This window comes from Hemitrygon akajei, unplaced genomic scaffold (assembly GCF_048418815.1).
Source record: "Hemitrygon akajei unplaced genomic scaffold, sHemAka1.3 Scf000154, whole genome shotgun sequence".
In the NCBI taxonomy this organism is placed as follows: domain Eukaryota; kingdom Metazoa; phylum Chordata; class Chondrichthyes; order Myliobatiformes; family Dasyatidae; genus Hemitrygon; species Hemitrygon akajei.
In genome coordinates, this window is record NW_027332040.1 from 537,780 (window position 1) to 546,547 (window position 8,768).

The following is an 8,768-nucleotide window of genomic DNA, read 5'->3' on the forward strand; positions in this document are numbered from 1 at the left end:
ACTATTTATTACCCGTCTTAACCAAGCTTATATTTCGAGTTAATACTTCGGTCTTACCCGCTCATGATTAACATTAATAAACATCATGGACCAGCCACTGAAGGACTCAGATTGATACCTCAATTCAGCTTTCTCTGGAGAATGTAATATCTGAATACAAACTGCCGCTACCCCCAACATCTTTCTAATTGTATAAATAATTTACCCCCGATCGTGTTTGTTTAGACAGACCCTCTAATTTCCCAGTTACGTCAATTCAAAATTAGCAGAACCTTTTTTCCATTAATTGTCAAGTTTCTGTTTCTATCACACTGTCCTTTTCAACCATTCGTTCCTTGTTCTTTGTCCAAGGTCAGTTCTGCGTTGGTATAGTCGAATATCTCGTTGACACTGACTAAGATTAGACCAGTCAGAAGCAAGAGACAATCTGCAGACTCTAGAATTCCAAAGTACTGGAGGAGCTCTGCAGGCCAGGCAGCATCTGTGGACAAGTGTAAACTGTGGACGTTTTGGGCAGAGACCTTTCATCAGAATTGGATTTTTTTTCCTCTCTCTCCAATTCTGCTGCCTGAGCTGCAGACTTTCGCCAGCACTTTGTGTCGGATTAGTTCATATCAGTTCCCATTTCGCTTCGCTATGCCTTTTGTTCTTGGGTTCACAGCATCGCCTCGTCCACCTAACACCGCTCCTCCACTTTCCCGATGAAAGCTAACATTCTGTTACAGGAAGTTAGTTCAAATCGGAAAACAGAAGGAAAAGCTACGGGTAGGGATAGAGGAGAAAATCAGGGTGTAGTAAAGGACGGGTAATGATGGGAGCAGGAGTGGTTACTATCGACGAAAGTATACTCCATATCAAGCTGTTTTGTCAGAATCGTGAAGAAGGGTTGACAGGTTCGCCTCAAGGCACAACTTAAGCGGGACGAGGGTGAGATGCAAAGGGGATTTTTCTGGGATGTTGAGTCTAGTGGTGCCGTTGCGATCGACTGTACATATTTGTGTAACTGTAAGGCAACACACACAAAATGCTGGAGCAATTCAGCAGATGGATGGCAACTTTGGAAATGAGTAAACATTCAACTATTCGGGCCGACAACCTTCATGATTGTGTGTGTGTGTAGTTCTATAGTTCGATCATGGACAGATTTTCTACTGCTTTGTTTGAAACTCTGTTCATCATTTAGTTTCTGTTATTTACAAGTGGGAGTACAGAATAGGAGCGTGAAGACAGCTGAATTGTACTACTGCATGACATTTATTTCTATATTTTAATGATTTTCAAAATCCGATTCAGTGGGTATTTCACCACATTCTTGAGATCCTCTCGGAATTTGCTCTGAGTCAGGGCGTAAATACACGTGTTAGTGCAGGAACTGAGGATCTGCAGCATTCCCGCTGTCTCATCTATAATATAAACGGGATTCATGACAGAATAATAAACAAAACTCTTAGAAATCCGTTGATAGATGTAAAATACCAAACGTGTTCCCCACAACAATATGAAACTACCGGTTATGCTGAAGAGCAAAACGATGGATTTGCGTCTGTTCTCCATCTCCCGGTCCTTGTCATTCTCTCTACTCTTTTGTCCCCGGATCCTCCTGCGGGCTCGACTGACCACCAGAATCCGCCTGGCTGTCAGAATATTGAAAAACAAAATAAGAAAGAATGGGACAAAAGGGGTTAAAATGCGGTGAAACATCTCAAATACCACCCACGAGGGAGAGTTTCTGTAGCTCGGTGTAAGAACACAATACCAGGGGATACCATCAATTATTATTACAGGCTCGTATACAAAGCCCCAGGGAACACACTCCAAACAGGCCAGAACACTCACTGTCCCGAAAAACACAGCCGCCGTTTTCTCGGTGCAATATTTTGTTTTCAGCTTCTCACAGCAAATAGCCACAAATCGATCGACAGTGAAAGAGACAGTCAGCCAGACAGAGGTCGCAGAGCTCGCATGAATCAGCCATCTAGCGATACTGCACACAGGAGTGATGAACAGGAATGATCGGGGAAAATAAAGCCAAGCAGTCCACATCAGGAGCGGACGCGAGATAACGACCAGGAGATCGGCCGCAGCCATTCCCACCAGGTAGAGAGTTACACATTTGGAGAGACCGCACTTATCCCGGGACAGGATCACAATCGCCATCAAGTTCGCTGAAGAGAGAGGGGAAATAGGAAATTGAGAAAATACTGTAAAACCCATTGCCGCAGTTTTCGGGGATCATGTAATATTCCCATTTTATTGCTGCATTTAGCGGTAGAAGGGTGAAGAGAGGGTCAAGAGCTGGCTGCTTTTACACATTAAAATAAAGTCAAATGATTTAAATTCGGTTTCCTTTCTGATGACCAGAAATATGAAGAGGCAGCGGACAGATAAAACTCGGTACCCTCAGAGTCATTTTTATCGGCTTCATCCGCGTCTGATATGAATGAAATGAATCAATTCGGACGCCGATGGCAGGATTCTTGCATTAAACAATCATCAGCTTCCCTGTGACTCCCTGTCCGCGACAGAATAGCCGAAGGGCACAACAGAAACAGGAATTCCCGGAACCACTCATCCAGACAGCAATAGAATATGTGGGAAAGCAGTTAACGTGTATTTTCTGAACTGTTTTCAGAGAGCCCCCATGACACGACTTTCTCTTACTCTTTCTATACAAGCTGCCTGAGGCTTTGTGTTTCCAGCATTTCCCGTGTTTGTTTCCAATTCCAGCATTTGCCACCTCGCCGACTTTACAGCAGAACTTTGACTGAGGCAGCAGTCACAGCCTAGTCTGATACAGCCTCTCAGATATACTTGACGCCCCCGACTGAATCCATCACAGGGAAGCCGAGAGAATAATTCAACATCCAGTAGCAGGCACGGTGACACAGTCAGATGTCTGTAGCGGTGTCAATGTGGATATATTATAATACATTTTACAGTATTTATAGTTATATGGATAATATAATACATTTCACAGTGTGGGTAGTTATGAATCAACACGTCGGTTTTGTTAATTGATCAGTAATGACGTCATTGTGTTGTCCTGCAACTGCTTCTCTTTCTGTCACATCGCTCACTTTTACTGAAAACCCTCAATCTCCCTGCTGCAACAGGGAGCTCCTCAAATTTGCTGAATCGTTACCACTAATCGATTGTTTGATCATGACTCTTACCTCACACAACCGCTCACATACCAATGCAGACAATCAATTAGCATCATCTCCGCGGCAGTATAAACACAATATTTGCAAATGCAGTGTAGCTGCTTCGAGACCAATAGCACAGAGACCAGAGCATCACATTATTGAACACAAACCGCTGGAAGATATCTGCCTGTCCCACTGAGGTCTTCCGATGTTGGCGGATTCGCTGAATTCTAACAGCGGTTTATTTTTAGTTCCATATATCAGAATCCACAGTCGCTGCTTTGGTTCCATTCCTAGAATGCCGAATACTAGGACTGGACATGCGGCAGTGGCAATCGGCGACAGAAACAATCACTATATTGGCATGAACTTCAATTCCCCCCTCCCCAACGGCAGCCGATACCGCAGCTTACCGAGAATTCCAAAGGCTGAAATAAAAGGATAGTAAACTTCTCCTATCCGCAAAAGGACTGGATAACCCATTTCCGTGATAAACTGCCAATTGTGTTGCTCCTGAATTCACAGCTCCTTCAGAAACTCTGAGCGAATGTATTCAAAACGGCCTTGATTTATAGAAATGGTCAGTCTCCGGAGATACGGTTATGCCGCTGACTGATTACAGTCACTTGAACAATCATGGTAATTCAACACCATTCATTGTCTCTGATGTAAATATTGGGCCGACAGAGACTAGTACTTCTAAATTCCTAGGCATTACCTCAGCGGTTGCTCACCTAGTGGAAAGAATGTCGTGTCTCCATTGACAACACCCGAAGCAGTCACATTTACAGATACCTTTTTTTTTTGTCCGCCAAATATCAATTTGTAAAAAGAGTTCAACGACTTCCGACGCCTAGCTTTTCTCCCTGTAGTTTTCCATATTCAACACTATAGATGTGGTTTCCTTTTACGCCCCCTCTTTTGCTTTTACTTCGGCTCTGACTTCACTTGTCAGCCACGGGAGTGTCCTTCCTCCCTTTGAAAATGTACCCTTATATTTCTTTCCTGCAAATGTCCCTTTCCAGTCAACCTTTGCCAGTTCCCCTCCCATGCCATTGTAATTTCCTTTATTCCACTGACATAGCGACACATTGGATTTGATTTTTCCCTCTCAAATATCAATATGAACTGGATAATAATGTGATCTCTGTTTCCCTCAGGGTTCCTTAACCCTGAGCTCTCTTACCAGCTCCGATCATTGTACAACACCCAAACCAGCACAGCCGATCCGCTAGTGGGCTGAACAACAAGCTGTTGTAAAAAGCCATCCCTTAAACATTCTGCAAATTCTCTCTCTTGAGGTCCAGTAGTGACGTGCTTTTCCCAATCCGCTTTCATGTTAATATTTCCAATGACTATCATGACATTACCTTTCTGACACGCATCTCCTATTTCCTGCTGTAATTTGTAAACCAACACCCCGGCTGTTGTTTGGAGGCCTGTATACAACTGCCATTAGGGTCCTTTTACACTTGCCATTTCTTAACTCAAACCGTGGAGACTCTACACCTTCCAATCCAATCGTATATACCTTGGACGTTCAGCTCCCGATGGCAGCCATCCCTTAGCCGAGTTTCAGAGATAGCCACAACGTCATGTTTGCCAATCTGCAGCTGAATTTTCAGATCGTCCATTTTATTCCTTATGCTGCGTGCACTCATCCTACTTAACATCGACCTGTTCAGGCATATCAGCCTGTTCTAGTTGTGCTCACATTTGCCAAGGTCTTTTTGTATCGCGAATACTGAGAGAAAGTATTCATTAAGGACCTTTCCTACCTCTCCGATACCAGGCCCATGTTTCCTCTATTATTCCTGATCGGTCCTGTCGTGACACACGTAATCCTTCAGTTCCCACATACGTGGAAAACGCCTTGAGTATTTCATCCCCTTCTTAGCGATATTTTAACCCTGTCTGATCGTAGATTCCATGCTCTCTAACTGTAGGAATGCGTTGCCCAGCGCATCTGTGCCGCCGGCTCTCCACACTCACCCGGCCAAGCACTGCTGCTTTCTGAGATCGGTTCTCTGCTGACCAAAACAATCCCGTCAATAAAGGGAAAGCGGTTGCACTGAGTAACTTTCCCCTCACCTCTCTCTGTTTCACCTTTCAGTAACGAGGTCTGGTCCGCTGCCACTGGTGAAATGGATTGCCCACTCATGTGAGGACGAGCCCTGGATCGCCCGCCTTGCTTCGTATCAATCACCGCTTTCGGTACGCTCTCCGGAAACAACGTGCTCCCATACCGCTATTCAGTAATCACAACAATGGCCTGTTCACCCAGCCTGGCCGCGGCACCCTGTAACCAACACGTGACGGATCATCACCCACTCTCACAGTAACCGCAATGTGGCTAGATTATAAAGAATAGACAATAGACAATAGGTGCAGAACAAGACCATTCGACCCTTCGAGCCTGCACCGCCATTCTGAGATCATGGCTGATCATCTACTATCAATACCCGGTTCCTGCCTTGTACCCATATCGCTTGATTCCCCTATTCCCCTATCTAGCTCCTTCTTGAAAGCATCCAGAGAATCGGCCTCCACTGCCTTCCGAGACAGTGCATTCCAGACCCCCAAAACTCTCTGGGAGAAGAAGTTTTGCCTTCACTCAGTCCTAAATGACCTACCCCTTATTCTCAAACCATGCCCTCTGGTACTGGACTCTCCCAGCATCTGGAACATATTTCCTGCCTCTATCTTGTCCATCCCTTATTAATCTTATAAATTGCAATCAGATCCCCTCTTAATCTCCTTAATTCCAGCGTGTACAAGCCCAGACTCTCTAACCTCTCTGCGTAAGACAGTCAGGACATCCAAGGAATTAACCTCGTGAATCTCTGCTGCACTTCCTGTATAGCCAGGATGTCCTTCCTTAACCCTGGAGAACAAAACTGTACACAATACTCCAGGTGTGGTCTCACCAGGGCCATGTACAAATGCAAAAGGATTTCCTTGCTCTTGTACTCAATTCCCTTTGTAATAAAGGCCAACATTCCATTAGCCTTCTTCACTGCCTGCTGCACTTGCTCATTCACCCTCAGTGACTGATGAACAAGGACTCCAAGATCTCTTTGTATTTCTCCCTTTCCTAACTATACACCGCTCAGATAATAATCTGCCTTCCTGTTCTTCCTCCCAAAGTGGATAACCTCACACTTATTCACATTAAACGTCATCTACCAAGTATCTGCCCACTCACTCAGCCTATCCAAGTCACCCTGAATTCTCCTAACATCCTCATCACATGTCACACTGCCACCAAGCTTAGTATCATCAATAAACTTGCTGATGTTATTCTCAATGCCTTCATCTAAATCATTGATGTAAATCGTAAACAGCTGTGGTCCCAATACCGAGCCCTGTGGCACCCCACTAGTCACCATCTGCCATTCCGAGAAACACCCATTCACCGTTATCCTTTACTTTCTATCTGCCAACCAGTTTTATATCCATGTCAATATCTTCCCCCCCCCCAATGCCATGAGTTCTTATTTTACCCAACAATCTCCTATGTGGGACCTTATCAAATGCCTTCTGAAAATCGAGATACACTACATCCACTGGATCTCTCTTGTCTAACTTCCTGGTTCCATCCTCGAAAACCTCCAATAGATTAGTCAAGCATGATTTGCCCTTGGTAAATCCATGCCGGCTCGGCCCAATCCTATCACTGCTATCTAGATATGACACTACATCATCTTTAATAATGGACTCTAGCATCTTACCCACTACTGATGTTAGGCTGACAGGACGATAGTTCTCTGTTTTCTCCCAGCCTCCTTTCTTAAAAAGTGGGATAACATTAGCCACTCTCCAATCCTCAGGAATTGATACTGAATGTAAGGAACATTGGAAAATGATTACCAATGCATCCGCTGTTTCCGGGCCACCTCCTTTAGTACCCTAGGAAGCAGACCATCTGGACTTGCCGATTTGTCAGCCTTCAGTCCCATCAGTCTACTCATCACCGTTTCCTCCCAAATGTCAATCTGTTTCATTTCCTCTGTTACCCTATGTCCTTGGCCCATCCATGCATCTGGGAGATTGTTTGTCTCTTCCCTGAAGACAGATCTAAAGTACTTATTAAAATCTTCTGCCATTTCTCTGTTTCCCATAACAATTTCACCCAATTCATTCTTCAGGGGCCCAACATTGTTCTTAACTGTCTTCTTTCTCTTCACATACCTAAAAAAGCTTTTGCTATTCTCCTTTATATTCCTGGCTAGCTTGCGTCCATACCTCATTTTTTTTCTGCCCGTATTGCCTGTTTAGTTAAGTTCTGTTCTTCCTTAAAAATTTGCCAATCATCTGTCCTCCCACTTACCTTAGCTCTGTCACATTTCCTTTTTTTTTAATGCTATTCAATCTCTGACTTCCTTTGTCAACCACTGTGGCCCCTTTCCACCCGTTGAATCCTTCCTTCTCCGGGGGATGAACTGATTCTGATTATTCCCAAGAATGCCTGCCATTGCTGTTCCACTGTCTTTTCTGCTAGGATATCCGTCCAGTTAACTTTGGCCAGCTCCTCCCACATGGCTTCATAGGTTCCCTGTTCAACTGCAACACTGACACCTCCGAGCTGCCCTTATCCTTCTCAAATTGCAGATAAAATCTTATCATATTATGGTCACTACCTCCTAATGGTTCCTTTACTTCAAGATCGCTTATCAAATCCTGTTCATTACACAAGACTAAATCCAGAATAGCCTTGTCCCTGGTCGGCTCTCGTACAAGCTGTTCCAAGAATGCATCCCGTAGGCACTCTACAAACTCCCTATCCTGTGGTCCAGCACCAGCCTGATTCTCCCAGTTCACCTGCATGTTGAAATCCCCCATAACTACTGCAACATTACCTTTGCCACATGCCAATGTTAACTCCCTATTCAACATGCACCCATTATCCATGCTACTGTTTGGTGGCCTGTAGACAACACTCATTAGGGTCTTTTTGCCCTTATTGTTCCTCAGTTCTATCCACACAGTCTCTACTTCTCCTGATCCTATGTCCCCTCTTGCAAAGGACTGAATCTCATTCCTCACCAACAGGGCTACCCCACCCCCTCTGCCCACATTCCTGTCCCTACGATAGGACGTATACCTTTGTACATTCATTTCCTAGGTCTGATCTCCCTACAGCCATGTCTCTGTTATCCCAACATCATCATAGTTACCCATTCGCACCTGAGCTTCAAGCTCATCCGCCTTATTTCTGACACTTGGTGCATTCAGATATAGAGTTTTTAGCCCATTTCTCCTCTCTCTGTTTAAATCGCTGCCTATTGTGCTTAACCCAGCTCCCCGAACTCCCTTAGGGCTATATGCCCCTTGAATTTTGTTGTCCTTTCTAAATTTACTTATTCTTTCAGCACGTTTAACTCCATGTTCCGTCAGACCATCCCTCTGTACATGTGTCCTCCTTATCACTTGTTCCGCCTCACCTTACTCTACTACACACTTAATGTTCCAGAACCGTGTAGTCCCCACCTGTCCTTAGTTCTTCATCTCGCTATCTTCTCTCTAGCATTCTGGATCCCTGACCCTGCAAACTTAGTTTAAACCTCCCCACCCCCCCCCCCCCCCGAGAAGCACTAGCAAACTCTCCTCAGTTCTCGGACT